The following is a 17,285-nucleotide window of genomic DNA, read 5'->3' on the forward strand; positions in this document are numbered from 1 at the left end:
CCGGCAGCCGGGATTCCCAGCCAGTGTCCCATGCCGGTACTTACCGGCCCCTAAGATCTGTACCAGTCTGCGATCTGACGAGAGCAGGCGCGTTAAGCTTAGGATGGCCGTCGACAGCTTCACACCTTGTATACTGTGGATTTAAGCATCAATAAATTCTTTTCGGAATCGGAGCGGAAGGCAGCAATAGAGCAAAATATCAACGGCACCCGGGATTCCCAGCCAGTCTCCCATGCCAGTACTTACCGGGCCCTAAGCTGGGTAGCAGTCTGCGATCTGACAAGAGCAGGCGCGTTCAGCTTAGGATGGCCATTGACATCTTCACGCCTTGTATACTGTGGATTTAAGCATCAATAAATATTTTTTTAATCGGAGAGGAAGGCGGCAACAGATCAAAATGTCAATAGCACCTTGGATTGCCAGCCAGTCTCCCATGCCCGTACTTGCCGGGCAGCAGTCTGCGATCTGACAAGAACAGGCGCATTCAGCTTAGGATAGCCGTAGACGGCTTCACACCCTGTATATTGTGGATTTAAGCATCAATAAATCCTTTTCGGAATCGGAGCAAAATGTCTACAGAGCTACAGAGCAAAATGTCAACAACACCTGAGATTCCCAGCCAGTCTCCCATGCTGGTACTTACCGGGCCCTAAGCTGGGTAGGAGTCTGCAATCTGGCGAGAGCAGGCGCGTTCAGCTCAGGATGGCCGTTGACAGCTTCACACCCTGTATATTGTGGATTTAAGCATCAATAAATCCTTTTCCGAATCGGAGCGAAAGGCGGCAACAGATTAAAATGTCAACTGCACCCGGGATTCCCAGCCAGTCTCCCATGCTGGTACTTACAAGGCTCTAAGCTGGGAAGCAGTCTGCGATCTGACGAAAGCAGGCGCGTTCAGCTTAGGATGGCCGTTGACAGCTTCACACTTTGTATACTGCGGATTTAAGCATCAATAAATAATTTTCGGAATCGTAGCAGAAACACAGCAAAATGTCAACTGCACCCGGGATTCCCAGCCAGTCTCCCATGCTGGAACTTACCAGGCCCGAAGCTGGGTAGCAGTCTGCGATCTGACGAGAACAGTCGCATTCAGCTTAGGATGGCCGTAGACATCTTCACTTCCTGTATACTGTGGATTTAAGCATCAATAAATCCTTTTCGGAATCGGAGCGTAAGGCGGCAACAGAGCAAAATGTCAACGACACCTGGGATTCCCAGCCAGTCTCCCATGCTGGTACTTACCGGGCCCTAAGCTGGGTAGCAGTCTGCGATCTGACGAGAGCAGGCGCGTTCAGCTTAGGATGGCCGTTGACAGCTTCACGCCCTTTATACTGTGCATTTAAGCATCAATAAATCCTTTTCCGAATCGGAGCGGAAGGCGGCAACAGATTAAAATGTCAACTGCACCCGGGATTCCCAGCCAGTCTCCCATGCTGGTACTTACCAGGCCCTAAGCTGGGTAGCAGTCTGCGATCTGACGAGAGCAGGCGCGTTCAGCTTAGGATGGCCGTTGACAGCTTCACGCCTTGTATATTGTGGATTTAAGCATCAATAAATATTTTTATTAATCGGAGAGGAAGGCGGCAACAGAGCAAAATGTCAATGGCACCTTGGATTGCCAGCCAATCTCCCATGCCGGTACTTACCGAGCCCTAAGCTGGGTAGCCGTCTGCGATCTAACAAGAGCAGGCACGTTCAGCTTAGGATGGCCATTGACAGCTTCATGCTTTTTATACTGTGCATTTAAGCATCAATAAATCCTTTTCGGAATCGGAAGGGAAGGCGGCAACAGAGCAAAATGTCAACTGCACCCGGGATTCCCAGCCAATCTCCCATGCCGGTACTTACTGGGCCCTAAGCTGGGTAGCAGTCTGCGATCTGATGAGAGCAGGCGCGTTCAGCTTAGGATGGCCGTAGACATCTTCACACCCTGTATACTGTGGATTTAAGCATCAATAAATCCTTTTCGGAATCGGAGCGAAAGGCGGCAACAGAGCAAAATGTCAACGACACCTGGGATTCCCAGCCAGTCTCCCATGCTGGTACTTACCGGGCCCTAAGCTGGGTAGCAGTCTGCGATCTGACGAGAGCAGGCGAGTTCAGCTTAGGATGGCCGTTGACAGCTTCTCGCCCTTTATACTGTGCATTTAAGCATCAATAAAACCTTTTCGGAATCGGAACGGAACGGAAGGCGGCAACAGAGCAAAATGTCAACTGCACCCGGGATTCCCAGCCAGTCTCCCTTGCTGGTACTTACCAGGCCCGAAGCTGGGTAGCAGTCTGCGATCTGACGAGAACAGGCGCGTTCAGCTTAGGATGGCCGTTGACAGCTTCTCGCCCTTTATACTGTGCATTTAGGCATCAATAAATCCTTTTCGGAATTGGAACGGAAGGCGGCAACAGAGCAAAATGTCAACGGCAGCCGGGATTCCCAGCCAGTGTCCCATGCCGGTACTTACCGGGCCCTAAGATCTGTACCAGTCTGCGATCTGACGAGAGCAGGCGGGTTAAGCTTAGGATGGCCGTCGACAGCTTCACACCTTGTATACTGTGGATTTAAGCATCAATAAATTCTTTTCGGAATCAGAGCGGAAGGCAGCAATAGAGCAAAATATCAACGGCACCCGGGATTCCCAGCCAGTCTCACATGCCAGTACTTACCGGGCCCTAAGCTGGGTAGCAGTCTGCGATCTGACAAGAGCTGGCGCGTTCAGCTTAGGATGGCCGTTGACATCTTCACTCCTTGTATACTGTGGATTTAAGCATCAATAAATATTTTTTTTAATCGGAGAGGAAGGCGGCAACAGATCAAAATGTCAATAGCACCTTGGATTGCGAGCCAGTCTCCCATGCCTGTACTTGCCGGGCAGCAGTCTGCGATCTGACAAGAACAGGCGCATTCAGCTTAGGATAGCCGTAGACGACTTCACACCCTGTATATTGTGGATTTAAGCATCAATAAATCCTTTTCGGAATCGGAGCAAAATGTCTACAGAGCTACAGAGCAAAATGTCAACAACACCTGAGATTCCCAGCCAGTCTCCCATGCTGGTACTTACCGGGCCCTAAGCTGGATAGCAGTCTGCAATCTGACGAGAGCAGGCGCGTTCAGCTTAGGATGGCCGTTGACAGCTTCACACTTTGTATACTGTGCATTTAAGCATCAATAAAACCTTTTCGGAATCGGAACGGAAGGCGGCAACAGAGCAAAATGTCAACGGCAGCCGGGATTCCCAGCCAGTGTCCCATGCCGGTACTTACCGGGCCCTAAGATCTGTACCAGTCTGCGATCTGACGAGAGCAGGCGCGTTAAGCTTAGGATGGCCGTCGACAGCTTCACACCTTGTATACTGTGGATTTAAGCATCAATAAATTATTTTCGAAATCGGAGCGGAAGGCGGCAACAGAGCAAAATGTCAACTGCACCCGGGATTCCCAGCCAGTCTCCCATGCCGGTACTTACTGGGCCCTAAGCTGGGTAGACGTCTGCGATCTAACGAGAGCAGGCGCGTTCAGCTTAGGATGGCCGTTGACATCTTCACGCCGTGTATATTGTGGATTTAAGCATCAATAAATATTTTTTAATCGGAGAGGAAGGCAGCAACAGAGCAAAATGTCAATGGCACCTTGGATTGCCAGCCAGTCTCCCATGCCGGTAACTGCCGGGCAGCAGTCTGCGATCTGAGGAGAGCAGGCACGTTCAGGCTTAGGATGGCTGTTGACAGCTTCACACCCTGTATATTGTGGATTTAAGCATCAATAAATCCTTTTCCGAATCGGAGGGGAAGGCGGCAACAGATTAAAATGTCAACTGCACCCGGGATTCCCAGCCAGTCTCCCATGCTGGTACTTACAAGGCTCTAAGCTGGGTAGCAGTCTGCGATCTGACGAAAGCAGGTGCGTTCAGCTTAGGATGGCCGTTGACAGCTTCACGCTTTGTATACTGTGGATTTAAGCATCAATAAATAATTTTCGGAATCGGAGCAGAAACAGAGCAAAATGGCAACTGCACCCGGGATTCCCAGCCAGTCTCCCATGCTGGTACTTACCAGGCCCGAAGCTGGGTAGCAGTCTGCGATCTGACGAGAACAGTTGCATTCAGCTTAGGATGGCCGTAGACATCTTCACACTCTGTATACTGTGGATTTAAGCATCAATAAATCATTTTCGGAATCGGAGCGTAAGGCGGCAACAGAGCAAAATGTCAACGACACCTGGGATTCCCAGCCAGTCTCCCATGCTGGTACTTACCGGGCCCTAAGCTGGGTAGCAGTCTGCGATCTGACGAGAGCAGGCGCGTTCAGCTTAGGATGGCCGTTGACAGCTTCATGCCCTTTATACTGTGCATTTAAGCATCAATAAATCCTTTTCCGAATCGGAGCGGAAGGCGGCAACAGATTAAAATGTCAACTGCACCCGGGATTCCCAGCCAGTCTCCCATGCTGGTACTTACCAGGCCCTAAGCTGGGTAGCAGACTGCGATCTGATGAGAGCAGGCACGTTCAGCTTAGGATGGACGTTGACAGCTTCACGCCTTGTATATTGTGGATTTAAGCATCAATAAATATTTTTATTAATCGGAGAGGAAGGCGGCAACAGAGCAAAATGTCAATGGCACCTTGGATTGCCAGCCAGTCTCCCATGCCGGTAACTGCCGGGCAGCAGTCTGCGATCTGAGGAGAGCAGGCACGTTCAGGCTTCGGATGGCCGTTGACAGCTTCACACCCTGTATATTGTGGATTTAAGCATCAATAAATCCTTTTCCGAATCGGAGCGGAAGGCGGCAACAGATTAAAATGTCAACTGCACCCGGGATTCCCAGCTAGTCTCCCATGCTGGTACTTACCAGGACCTAAGCTGGGTAGCAGTCTGCGATCTGACGAGAGCAGGCGCGTTCAGCTTAGGATGGCCGTTGACAGCTTCACACTTTGTATACTGTGGATTTAAGCATCAATAAATAATTTTCGGAATCGGAGCAGAAACAGAGCAAAATGTCAACTGCACCCGGGATTCCCAGCCAGTCTCCCTTGCTGGTACTTACCAGGCCCGAAGCGGGGTAGCAGTCTGCGATCTGACGAGAACAGGCGCGTTCAGCTTAGGATGGCCGTTGACAGCTTCTCGCCCTTTATACTGTGCATTTAGGCATCAATAAATCCTTTTCGGAATTGGAACGGAAGGCGGCAACAGAGCAAAATGTCGCCGGCAGCCGGGATTCCCAGCCAGTGTCCCATGCCGGTACTTACCGGGCCCTAAGATCTGTACCAGTCTGCGATCTGACGAGAGCAGGCGCGTTAAGCTTAGGATGGCCGTCGACAGCTTCACACCTTGTATACTGTGGATTTAAGCATCAATAAATTCTTTTCGGAATCGGAGCGGAAGGCAGCAATAGAGCAAAATATCAACGGCACCCGGGATTCCCAGCCAGTCTCCCATGCCAGTACTTACCGGGCCCTAAGCTGGGTAGCAGTCTGCGATCTGACGAGAGCAGGCGCGTTCAGCTTAGGATGGCCATTGACATCTTCACGCCTTGTATACTGTGGATTTAAGCATCAATAAATATTTTTTTAATCGGAGAGGAAGGCGGCAACAGATCAAAATGTCAATAGCACCTTGGATTGCCAGCCAGTCTCCCATGCCCGTACTTGCCGGGCAGCAGTCTGCGATCTGACAAGAACAGGCGCATTCAGCTTAGGATAGCCGTAGACGGCTTCACACCCTGTATATTGTGGATTTAAGCATCAATAAATCCTTTTCGGAATCGGAGCAAAATGTCTACAGAGCTACAGAGCAAAATGTCAACAACACCTGAGATTCCCAGCCAGTCTCCCATGCTGGTACTTACCGGGCCCTAAGCTGGGTAGCAGTCTGCGATCTGGCGAGAGCAGGCGCGTTCAGCTCAGGATGGCCGTTGACAGCTTCACACCCTGTATATTGTGGATTTAAGCATCAATAAATCCTTTTCCGAATCGGAGCGGAAGGCGGCAACAGATTAAAATGTCAACTGCACCCGGGATTCCCAGCCAGTCTCCCATGCTGGTACTTACAAGGCTCTAAGCTGGGAAGCAGTCTGCGATCTGACGAAAGCAGGCGCGTTCAGCTTAGGATGGCCGTTGACAGCTTCACACTTTGTATACTGCGGATTTAAGCATCAATAAATAATTTTCGGAATCGGAGCAGAAACACAGCAAAATGTCAACTGCACCCGGGATTCCCAGCCAGTCTCCCATGCTGGTACTTACCAGGCCCGAAGCTGGGTAGCAGTCTGCGATCTGACGAGAACAGTCGCATTCAGCTTAGGATGGCCGTAGACATCTTCACTCCCTGTATACTGTGGATTTAAGCATCAATAAATCCTTTTCGGAATCGGAGCGTAAGGCGGCAACAGAGCAAAATGTCAACGACACCTGGGATTCCCAGCCAGTCTCCCATGCTGGTACTTACCGGGCCCTAAGCTGGGTAGCAGTCTGCGATCTGACGAGAGCAGGCGCGTTCAGCTTAGGATGGCCGTTGACAGCTTCACGCCCTTTATACTGTGCATTTAAGCATCAATAAATCCTTTTCCGAATCGGAGCGGAAGGCGGCAACAGATTAAAATGTCAACTGCACCCGGGATTCCCAGCCAGTCTCCCATGCTGGTACTTACCAGGCCCTAAGCTGGGTAGCAGTCTGCGATCTGATGAGAGCAGGCACGTTCAGCTTAGGATGGACGTTGACAGCTTCACGCCTTGTATATTGTGGATTTAAGCATCAATAAATATTTTTATTAATCGGAGAGGAAGGCGGCAACAGAGCAAAATGTCAATGGCACCTTGGATTGCCAGCCAGTCTCCCATGCCGGTAACTGCCGGGCAGCAGTCTGCGATCTGAGGAGAGCAGGCACGTTCAGGCTTCGGATGGCCGTTGACAGCTTCACACCCTGTATATTGTGGATTTAAGCATCAATAAATCCTTTTCCGAATCGGAGCGGAAGGCGGCAACAGATTAAAATGTCAACTGTACCCGGGATTCCCAGCTATTCTCCCATGCTGGTACTTACCAGGACCTAAGCTGGGTAGCAGTCTGCGATCTGACGAGAGCAGGCGCGTTCAGCTTAGGATGGCCGTTGACAGCTTCACACTTTGTATACTGTGGATTTAAGCATCAATAAATAATTTTCGGAATCGGAGCAGAAACAGAGCAAAATGTCAACTGCACCCGGGATTCCCAGCCAGTCTCCCTTGCTGGTACTTACCAGGCCCGAAGCGGGGTAGCAGTCTGCGATCTGACGAGAACAGGCGCGTTCAGCTTAGGATGGCCGTTGACAGCTTCTCGCCCTTTATACTGTGCATTTAGGCATCAATAAATCCTTTTCGGAATTGGAACGGAAGGCGGCAACAGAGCAAAATGTCGCCGGCAGCCGGGATTCCCAGCCAGTGTCCCATGCCGGTACTTACCGGGCCCTAAGATCTGTACCAGTCTGCGATCTGACGAGAGCAGGCGCGTTAAGCTTAGGATGGCCGTCGACAGCTTCACACCTTGTATACTGTGGATTTAAGCATCAATAAATTCTTTTCGGAATCGGAGCGGAAGGCAGCAATAGAGCAAAATATCAACGGCACCCGGGATTCCCAGCCAGTCTCCCATGCCAGTACTTACCGGGCCCTAAGCTGGGTAGCAGTCTGCGATCTGACAAGAGCAGGCGCATTCAGCTTAGGATGGCCATTGACATCTTCACGCCTTGTATACTGTGGATTTAAGCATCAATAAATATTTTTTTAATCGGAGAGGAAGGCGGCAACAGATCAAAATGTCAATAGCACCTTGGATTGCCAGCCAGTCTCCCATGCCCGTACTTGCCGGGCAGCAGTCTGCGATCTGACAAGAACAGGCGCATTCAGCTTAGGATAGCCGTAGACGGCTTCACACCCTGTATATTGTGGATTTAAGCATCAATAAATCCTTTTCGGAATCGGAGCAAAATGTCTACAGAGCTACAGAGCAAAATGTCAACAACACCTGAGATTCCCAGCCAGTCTCCCATGCTGGTACTTACCGGGCCCTAAGCTGGGTAGGAGTCTGCGATCTGGCGAGAGCAGGCGCGTTCAGCTCAGGATGGCCGTTGACAGCTTCACACCCTGTATATTGTGGATTTAAGCATCAATAAATCCTTTTCCGAATCGGAGCGAAAGGCGGCAACAGATTAAAATGTCAACTGCACCCGGGATTCCCAGCCAGTCTCCCATGCTGGTACTTACAAGGCTCTAAGCTGGGAAGCAGTCTGCGATCTGACGAAAGCAGGCGCGTTCAGCTTAGGATGGCCGTTGACAGCTTCACACTTTGTATACTGCGGATTTAAGCATCAATAAATAATTTTCGGAATCGGAGCAGAAACACAGCAAAATGTCAACTGCACCCGGGATTCCCAGCCAGTCTCCCATGCTGGTACTTACCAGGCCCGAAGCTGGGTAGCAGTCTGCGATCTGACGAGAACAGTCGCATTCAGCTTAGGATGGCCGTAGACATCTTCACTCCCTGTATACTGTGGATTTAAGCATCAATAAATCCTTTTCGGAATCGGAGCGTAAGGCGGCAACAGAGCAAAATGTCAACGACACCTGGGATTCCCAGCCAGTCTCCCATGCTGGTACTTACCGGTTCCTAAGCTGGGTAGCAGTCTGCGATCTGACGAGAGCAGGCGCGTTCAGCTTAGGATGGCCGTTGACAGCTTCACGCCCTTTATACTGTGCATTTAAGCATCAATAAATCCTTTTCCGAATCGGAGCGGAAGGCGGCAACAGATTAAAATGTCAACTGCACCCGGGATTCCCAGCCAGTCTCCCATGCTGGTACTTACCAGGCCCTAAGCTGGGTAGCAGTCTGCGATCTGACGAGAGCAGGCGCGTTCAGCTTAAGATGGCCGTTGACAGCTTCACGCCTTGTATATTGTTGATTTAAGCATCAATAAATATTTTTATTAATCGGAGAGGAAGGCGGCAACAGAGCAAAATGTCAATGGCACCTTGGATTGCCAGCCAATCTCCCATGCCGGTACTTACCGAGCCCTAAGCTGGGTAGCCGTCTGCGATCTAACAAGAGCAGGCACGTTCAGCTTAGGATGGCCATTGACAGCTTCATGCTTTTTATACTGTGCATTTAAGCATCAATAAATCCTTTTCGGAATCGGAAGGGAAGGCGGCAACAGAGCAAAATGTCAACTGCACCCGGGATTCCCAGCCAATCTCCCATGCCGGTCCTTACTGGGCCCTAAGCTGGGTAGCAGTCTGCGATCTGATGAGAGCAGGCGCGTTCAGCTTAGGATGGCCGTAGACATCTTCACACCCTGTATACTGTGGATTTAAGCATCAATAAATCCTTTTCGGAATCGGAGCGTAAGGCGGCAACAGAGCAAAATGTCAACGACACCTGGGATTCCCAGCCAGTCTCCCATGCTGGTACTTACCGGGCCCTAAGCTGGGTAGCAGTCTGCGATCTGACGAGAGCAGGCGCGTTCAGCTTAGGATGGCCGTTGACAGCTTCACGCCCTTTATACTGTGGATTTAAGCATCAATAAATCCTTTTCCGAATCGGAGCGGAAGGCGGCAACAGATTAAAATGTCAACGGCACCCGGGATTCCCAGCCAGTCTCCCATGCTGGTACTTACCGGGCCCTAAGCTGGGTAGCAGTCTGCGATCTGACGAGAGCAGGCGTGTTCAGCTTAGGATGGCCGTTGACAGCTTCTCGCCCTTTATACTGTGCATTTAAGCATCAATATATCCTTTTCGGAATCGGAACGGAAGGCGGCAACAGAGCAAAATGTCAACGGCAGCCGGGATTCCCAGCCAGTGTCCCATGCCGGTACTTACCGGGCCCTAAGATCTGTACCAGTCTGCGATCTGACGAGAGCAGGCGCGTTAAGCTTAGGATGGCCGTCGACAGCTTCACACCTTGTATACTGTGGATTTAAGCATCAATAAATTATTTTCGGAATCGGAGCGGAAGGCAGCAATAGAACTAAATGTCAACCGGGATTACCAGCCAGTCTCCCATGCCAGTGCTTACCGGGCCCTAAGCTGGGTAGCAGTCTGCGATCTGACGAGAACAGGCGCGTTCAGCTTAGGATGGCCATTGACAGCTTCACATTTTGTATACTGTGGATTTAAGCATCAATAAATAATTTTCGGAATCGGAGCAGAAGGCGGCAACAGATTAAAATGTCAACTGCACACGGGATTCCCAGCCAGTCTCCCATGCTGGTGCTTACCAGTCCCTAAGCTGGGTATCAGTCTGCGATCTGACGAGAGCAGGCGCGTTCAGCTTAGGATGGCAGTTGACAGCTTCACACTTTGTATACTGTGCATTTAAGCATCAATAAATCCTTTTCGGAATCGGAAACGGAAACGGAAGGCTGCAACAGAGCAAAATGTCAATGGCAGCTGGGATTCCCAGCCAGTGTCCCATGCTGGTATTTACCGGGCCCTAAGCTGGGTAGCAGTCTGCGATCTGACGAGAGCAGGGGCATTCAGCTTAGGATGGCCGTTGACATCTTCACACCCTGTATACCCTGTATACCCTGTATACCCTGTATACTGTGGATTTAAGCATCAATAAATCCTTTTCGGAATCGGAACGGAAGGCGGCAACAGAGCAAAATGTCAACGGCAGCCGGGATTCCCAGCCAGTGTACCATGCCGGTACTTACCGGTCCTAAGATCTGTACCAGTCTGCGATCTGATGAGAGCAGGCGCGTTAAGCTTAGGATGGCCGTCGACAGCTTCACACCTTGTATACTGTGGATTTAAGCATCAATAAATAATTTTCGGAATCGGAGCGGAAGGCAGCAATAGAGCAAAATGTCAACGGCACCTGGGATTCCCAGCCAGTCTCCCATGCCAGTACTTACCGGGCCCTAAGCTGGGTAGCAGTCTGCGATCTGACGAGAGCAGGCGCGTTCAGCTTAGGATGGCCATCGACAGCTTCTTGCTTTTTATACTGTGCATTTAAGCATCAATAAATCCTTTTCGGAATTGGAGAGGAAGGCGGCAACAGAGCAAGATGTCAATAGCACTTTGGATTGCCAGCCAGTCTCCCATGCCCCTACTTGCCGGGCAGCAGTATGCAATCTGACAAGAACAGGCACATTCAGCTTAGGATAGCCGTAGACGGCTTCACACCCTGTATACTGTGGATTTAAGCATCAATAAATCCTTTTCGGAATCGAAGCGGAAGGCGGCTACAGAGCAAAATGTCAACAACACCTGGGATTCTCAGCCAGTCTCCCATGCTGGTACTTACCGGGCCCTAAGCTGGGTAGCAGTCTGCGATCTGATGAGAGCAGGCGCATTCAGCTTAGGATGGCCGTTGACAGCTTCACATTTTGTATACTGTGGATTTAAGCATCAATAAATAATTTTCGGAATCGGAGCAGAAGGCGGCAACAGATTAAAATGTCAACTGCACACGGGATTCCCAGCCAGTCTCCCATGCTGGTACTTACCAGGCCCTAAGCTGGGTATCAGTCTGCGATCTGACGAGAGCAGGCGCGTTCAGCTTAGGATGGCAGTTGACAGCTTCTCACTTTGTATACTGTGCATTTAAGCATCAATAAATCCTTTTTGGAATCGGAAACGGAAGGCTGCAACAGAGCAAAATGTCAACGGAAGCCGGGATTCCCAGCCAGTGTCCCATGCCGGTACTTACCGGGCCCTAAGATCTGTACTAGTCTGCGATCTGACAAGAGCAGGCGCGTTAAGCTTAGGATGGCCGTCGACAGCTTCACACCTTGTATACTGTGGATTTAAGCATCAATAAATTCTTTTCGGAATCGGAGCGGAAGGCAGCAATAGAGCAAAATGTCAACGGCACCCGGGATTCCCAGCCAGTCTCCCATGCCAGTACTTACCGGGCCCTAAGCTGGGTAGAAGTCTGCAATCTGACGAGAGCAGGCGCATTCAGCTTAGGATGGCCATTGACAGCTTCATGCTTTTTATACTGTGCATTTAAGCATCAATAAATCCTTTTCGGAATCGGAGAGGAAGGCGGTAACAGAGCAAAATGTCAATAGCACCTTGGATTGCCAGCCAGTCTCCCATGCCCGTACTTGCCGGGCAGCAGTCTGCGATCTGACAAGAACAGGCACATTCAGCTTAGGATAGCCGTAGACGGCTTCACACCCTGTATACTGTGGATTTAAGCATCAAAAAATCATTTTCGGAATCGGAGCGGAAGGCGGCTACAGAGCAAAATGGCAACAACACTTGGGATTCCCAGCCAGTCTCCCATGCTGGTACTTACCGGGCCCTAAGCTGGGTAGCAGTCTGCGATCTGACGAGAGCAGACGCGTTCAGCTTAGGATGGCCGTTGACAGCTTCATGCCCTTTATACTGTGCATTTAAGCATCAATAAATCCTTTTCCGAATCGGAGCGGAAGGCGGCAACAGATTAAAATGTCAACTGCACCCGGGATTCCCAGCCAGTCTCCCATGCTGGTACTTACCAGGCCCTAAGCTGGGTAGCAGTCTGCGATCTGACGAGAGCAGGCGCGTTCAGCTTAGGATGGCCGTTGACAGCTTCACACTTTGTATACTGTGCATTTAAGCATCAATAAATCCTTTTCGGAATCGGAACGGAAGGCGGCAACAGAGCAAAATGTCAACGGCAGCCGGGATTCCCAGCCAGTGTCCCATGCCGGTACTTACCGGGCCCTAAGATCTGTACCAGTCTGCGATCTGACGAGAGCAGGCGCGTTAAGCTTAGGATGGCCGTCGACAGCTTCACACCTTGTATACTGTGGATTTAAGCATCAATAAATTATTTTCGAAATCGGATCGGAAGGCAGCAATAGAGCAAAATGTCAACTGCACCCGGGATTCCCAACCAGTCTCCCATGCCGGTACTTACTGGGCCCTAAGCTGGGTAGCAGTCTGCGATCTGAGGAGAGCAGGCGCGTTCAGCTTAGGATGGCCGTTGACATCTTCACGCCTTGTATATTGTGGATTTAAGCATCAATAAATATTTTTATTAATCGGAGAGGAAGGCGGCAACAGAGCAAAATGTCAATGGCACCTTGGATTGCCAGCCAGTCTCCCACGCCGGTATCTGCCGGGCAGCAGTCTGCGATCTGAGGAGAGCAGACACGTTCAGCTTAGGATGGCCGTTGACAGCTTCACACCCTGTATATTGTGGATTTAAGCATCAATAAATCCTTTTCGGAATCGGAACGGAAGGCGGCAACAGAGCAAAATGTCAACGTCAGCCGGGATTCCCAGCCAGTGTCCCATGCCGGTACTTACCGCGCCCTAAGATCTGTACCAGTCTGCGATCTGACGAGAGCAGGCGCGTTCAGCTTAGGATGGCCGTCGACAGCTTCACACCTTGTATACTGTGGATTTAAGCATCAATAAATTATTTTCGTAATCGGAGCGCAAGGCAGCAATAGAGCAAAATGTCAACGGCACCCGGGATTCCCAGCCAGTCTCCCAAACCAGTACTTACCGGGCTCTAAGCTGAGTAGCCGTCTGCGATCTGACGAGAGCAGGCGCGTTCAGCTTAGGATGGCCATTGACAGCTTCATGCTTTTTATACTGTGCATTTAAGCATCAATAAATCCTTTTCGGAATCGGAACGGAAGGCGGCAACAGAGCAAAATGTCAACTGCACCCGGGATTCCCAGCCAGTCTCCCATGCCGGTACTTACTGGGCCCTAAGCTGGGTAGCAGTCTGCGATCTGACGAGAGCAGGCACGTTCAGCTTAGGATGGCCGTTGACATCTTCACGCCTTGTATATTGTGGATTTAAGCATCAATAAATATTTTTATTAATCGGAGAGGAAGGCGGCAACAGAGCAAAATGTCAATGGCACCTTGGATTGCCAGCCAGTCTCCCATGCCAGTAAATGCCGGGCAGCAGTCTGCGATCTGAGGAGAGCAGGCATGTTCAGGCTTAGGATGGCCCTTGACAGCTTCACACCCTGTATATTGTTGATTTTAGCATCAATAAATCCTTTTCCGAATCGGAGCGGAAGGCGGCAACAGATTAAAATGTCAACTGCACCCGGGATTCCCAGCCAGTCTCCCATGCTGGTACTTACCGGGCCCTAAGCTGGGTAGCAGTCTGCGATCTGACGAGAGCAGGCGCGTTCAGCTTAGGATGGCCGTTGACAGCTTCACACTTTGTATACTGTGGATTTAAGCATCAATAAATAATTTTCGGAATCGGAGCAGAAACAGAGCAAAATGTCAACTGCACCCGGGATTCCCAGCCAGTCTCCCATGCCGGTACTTACTGGGCCCTAAGCTGGGTAGCAGTCTGCGATCTGACGAGAGCAGGCGCGTTCTGCTTAGGATGGCCATTGACATCTTCATGCCTTGTATATTGTGGATTTAAGCATCAATAAATATTTTTATTAATCGGAGAGGAAGGCGGCAACAGAGCAAAATGTTAATGGCACCATGGATTGCCAGCCAGTCTCCCACGCCGGTATCTGCCGGGCAGCAGTCTGCGATCTGAGGAAAGCAGACACGTTCAGCTTAGGATGGCCGTTGACAGCTTCAGACCCTGTATATTGTGGATTTAAGCATCAATAAATCCTTTTCGGAATCGAAGCGGAAGGCGGCTACAGAGCAAAATGTCAACAACACCTGAGATTCCCAGCCAGTCTCCCATGCTGGTACTTACCGGGCCCTAAGCTGGGTAGCAGTCTGCGATCTGACGAGAGCAGGCGCTTTCAGCTTAGGATGGCCGTTGACAGCTTCACATTTTGTATACTGTGGATTTAAGCATCAATAAATAATTTTCGGAATCGGAGCAGAAACAGAGCAAAATGTCAACTGCACCCGGGATTCCCAGCCAGTCTCCCAAGCTGGTACTTACCAGGCCCGAAGCTGGGTAGCAGTCTGCGATCTGACGAGAACAGGCGCATTCAGCTTAGGATGGCCGTAGACATCTTCACACCCTGTATACTGTGGATTTAAGCATCAATAAATCCTTTTCGGAATCGGAGCGTAAGGCGGCAACAGAGCAAAATGTCAACGACACCTGGGTTTCCCAGCCAGTCTCCCATGCTGGTACTTACCGGGCCCTAAGCTGGGTACCAGTCTGCGATCTGACGAGAGCAGGGGCGTTCAGCTTAGGTTGGCCGTTGACATGTTCACACCCGGTATACCCTGTATACCCTGTATACCCTGTATACTGTGGATTTAAGCATCAATAAATCCTTTTCGGAATCGGAACGGAAGGCGGCAACAGAGCAAAATGTCAACGGCAGCCGGGATTCCCAGCCAGTGTACCATGCCGGTACTTACCGGGCCCTAAGATCTGTACCAGTCTGCGATCTGATGAGAGCAGGCGCGTTAAGCTTAGGATGGCCGTCGACAGCTTCACACCTTGTATACTGTGGATTTAAGCATCAATAAATTCTTTTCGGAATCGGAGCGGAAGGCAGCAATAGAGCGAAATGTCAACGGCACCTGGGATTCCCAGCCAGTCTCCCATGCCAGTACTTACCGGGCCCTAAGCTGGGTAGCAGTCTGCGATCTGACGAGAGCAGGCGCGTTCAGCTTAGGATGGCCATTGACAGCTTCACATTTTTTATACTGTGCATTTAAGCATCAATAAATCCTTTTCGGAATCAGAGAGGAAGGTGGCAACAGAGCAAAATGTCAATAGCACCTTGGATTGCCAGCCAGTCTCCCATGCCCCTACTTGCCGGGCAGCAGTATGCGATCTGACAAGAACAGGCACATTCAGCTTAGGATAGCCGTAGACGGCTTCACACCCTGTATACTGTGGATTTAAGCATCAATAAATCCTTTTCGGAATCGAAGCGGAAGGCAGCTACAGAGCAAAATGTCAACAACACCTGGGATTCTCAGCCAGTCTCCCATGCTGGTACTTACCGGGCCCTAAGCTGGGTAGCAGTCTGCGATCTGACGAGAGCAGGCGCGTTCAGCTTAGGATGGCCGTTGACAGCTTCACATTTTGTATACTGTGGATTTAAGCATCAATAAATAATTTTCGGAATCGGAGGAGAAGGCGGCAACAGATTAAAATGTCAACTGCACACGGGATTCCCAGCCAGTCTCCCATGCTGGTACTTACCAGGCCCTAAGCTGGGTATCAGTCTGCGATCTGACGAGAGCAGGCGCGTTCAGCTTAGGATGGCAGTTGACAGCTTCACGCTTTGTATACTGTGCATTTAAGCATCAATAAATCCTTTTCGGAATCGGAAACGGAAGGCTGCAACAGAGCAAAATGTCAATGGCAGCTGGGATTCCCAGCCAGTGTCCCATGCCGGTACTTACCGGGCCCTAAGCTGGGTAGCAGTCTGCGTTCTGACGAGAGCAGGGGCATTCAGCTTAGGATGGCCGTTGACATCTTCACACCCTGTATACCCTGTATACCCTGTATACCCTGTATACCCTGTATACTGTGGATTTAAGCATCAATAAATCCTTTTCGGAATCGGAACGGAACGCGGCAACAGAGCAAAATGTCAACGGCAGCCGGGATTCCCAGCCAGTGTACCATGCCGGTACTTACCGGGTCCTAAAATCTGTACCAGTCTGCGATCTGATGAGAGCAGGCGCATTAAGCTTAGGATGGCCGTCGACAGCTTCACACCTTGTATACTGTGGATTTAAGCATCAATAAATAATTTTCGGAATCGGAGCGGAAGGCAGCAATAGAGCAAAATGTCAACGGCACCTGGGATTCCCAGCCAGTCTCCCATGCCAGTACTTACCGGGCCCTAAGCTGGGTAGCAGTCTGCGATCTGACGAGAGCAGGCGTGTTCAGCTTAGGATGGCCATCGACAGCTTCTTGCTTTTTATACTGTGCATTTAAGCATCAATAAATCCTTTTCGGAATCGGAGAGGAAGGCGGCAACAGAGCAAGATGTCAATAGCACCTTGGATTGCCAGCCAGTCTCCCATGCCCCTACTTGCCGGGCAGCAGTATGCGATCTGACAAGAACAGGCACATTCAGCTTAGGATAGCCGTAGACGGCTTCACACTCTGTATACTGTGGATTTAAGCATCAATAAATCCTTTTCGGAATCGAAGCGGAAGGCGGCTACAGAGCAAAATGTCAACAACACCTGGGATTCTCAGCCAGTCTCCCATGCTGGTACTTACCGGGCCCTAAGCTGGGTAGCAGTCTGCGATCTGATGAGAGCAGGCGCATTCAGCTTAGGATGGCCGTTGACAGCTTCACATTTTGTATACTGTGGATTTAAGCATCAATAAATAATTTTCGGAATCGGAGCAGAAGGCGGCAACAGATTAAAATGTCAACTGCACACGGGATTCC

The 17,285-nt window shown here is 50.5% G+C and overlaps 17 pseudogenes; all 17 read right to left on the bottom strand.

The window, feature by feature from the left end:
- Positions 1 to 1,193: 1,193 nt before the first annotated feature.
- LOC130313913 (5S ribosomal RNA) lies at positions 1,194 to 1,313 on the bottom strand (annotated as a pseudogene).
- Positions 1,314 to 1,395: 82 nt separating this feature from the next.
- LOC130350570 (5S ribosomal RNA) lies at positions 1,396 to 1,515 on the bottom strand (annotated as a pseudogene).
- Positions 1,516 to 2,001: 486 nt separating this feature from the next.
- Positions 2,002 to 2,121, bottom strand: LOC130337782 (5S ribosomal RNA; annotated as a pseudogene).
- Positions 2,122 to 4,202: 2,081 nt separating this feature from the next.
- On the bottom strand, positions 4,203 to 4,322 carry LOC130313918 (5S ribosomal RNA; annotated as a pseudogene).
- Positions 4,323 to 5,396: 1,074 nt separating this feature from the next.
- LOC130330571 (5S ribosomal RNA) lies at positions 5,397 to 5,516 on the bottom strand (annotated as a pseudogene).
- An 876-nt stretch (positions 5,517 to 6,392) lies between these two features.
- Positions 6,393 to 6,512, bottom strand: LOC130313928 (5S ribosomal RNA; annotated as a pseudogene).
- Positions 6,513 to 9,390: 2,878 nt separating this feature from the next.
- On the bottom strand, positions 9,391 to 9,510 carry LOC130313939 (5S ribosomal RNA; annotated as a pseudogene).
- Positions 9,511 to 9,592: 82 nt separating this feature from the next.
- LOC130353059 (5S ribosomal RNA) lies at positions 9,593 to 9,712 on the bottom strand (annotated as a pseudogene).
- Positions 9,713 to 10,831: 1,119 nt separating this feature from the next.
- LOC130317412 (5S ribosomal RNA) lies at positions 10,832 to 10,951 on the bottom strand (annotated as a pseudogene).
- Positions 10,952 to 11,223: 272 nt separating this feature from the next.
- On the bottom strand, positions 11,224 to 11,343 carry LOC130332783 (5S ribosomal RNA; annotated as a pseudogene).
- Positions 11,344 to 12,424: 1,081 nt separating this feature from the next.
- Positions 12,425 to 12,544, bottom strand: LOC130350581 (5S ribosomal RNA; annotated as a pseudogene).
- A 1,473-nt stretch (positions 12,545 to 14,017) lies between these two features.
- Positions 14,018 to 14,137, bottom strand: LOC130352622 (5S ribosomal RNA; annotated as a pseudogene).
- Positions 14,138 to 14,604: 467 nt separating this feature from the next.
- Positions 14,605 to 14,724, bottom strand: LOC130323715 (5S ribosomal RNA; annotated as a pseudogene).
- Positions 14,725 to 15,432: 708 nt separating this feature from the next.
- Positions 15,433 to 15,552, bottom strand: LOC130343420 (5S ribosomal RNA; annotated as a pseudogene).
- A 272-nt stretch (positions 15,553 to 15,824) lies between these two features.
- On the bottom strand, positions 15,825 to 15,944 carry LOC130352810 (5S ribosomal RNA; annotated as a pseudogene).
- A 725-nt stretch (positions 15,945 to 16,669) lies between these two features.
- On the bottom strand, positions 16,670 to 16,789 carry LOC130323708 (5S ribosomal RNA; annotated as a pseudogene).
- Positions 16,790 to 17,061: 272 nt separating this feature from the next.
- On the bottom strand, positions 17,062 to 17,181 carry LOC130332794 (5S ribosomal RNA; annotated as a pseudogene).
- Between the last annotated feature and the right edge of the window lie 104 nt (positions 17,182 to 17,285).

This window comes from Hyla sarda, chromosome 1 (genome assembly GCF_029499605.1).
Source record: "Hyla sarda isolate aHylSar1 chromosome 1, aHylSar1.hap1, whole genome shotgun sequence".
Taxonomy (NCBI): domain Eukaryota; kingdom Metazoa; phylum Chordata; class Amphibia; order Anura; family Hylidae; genus Hyla; species Hyla sarda.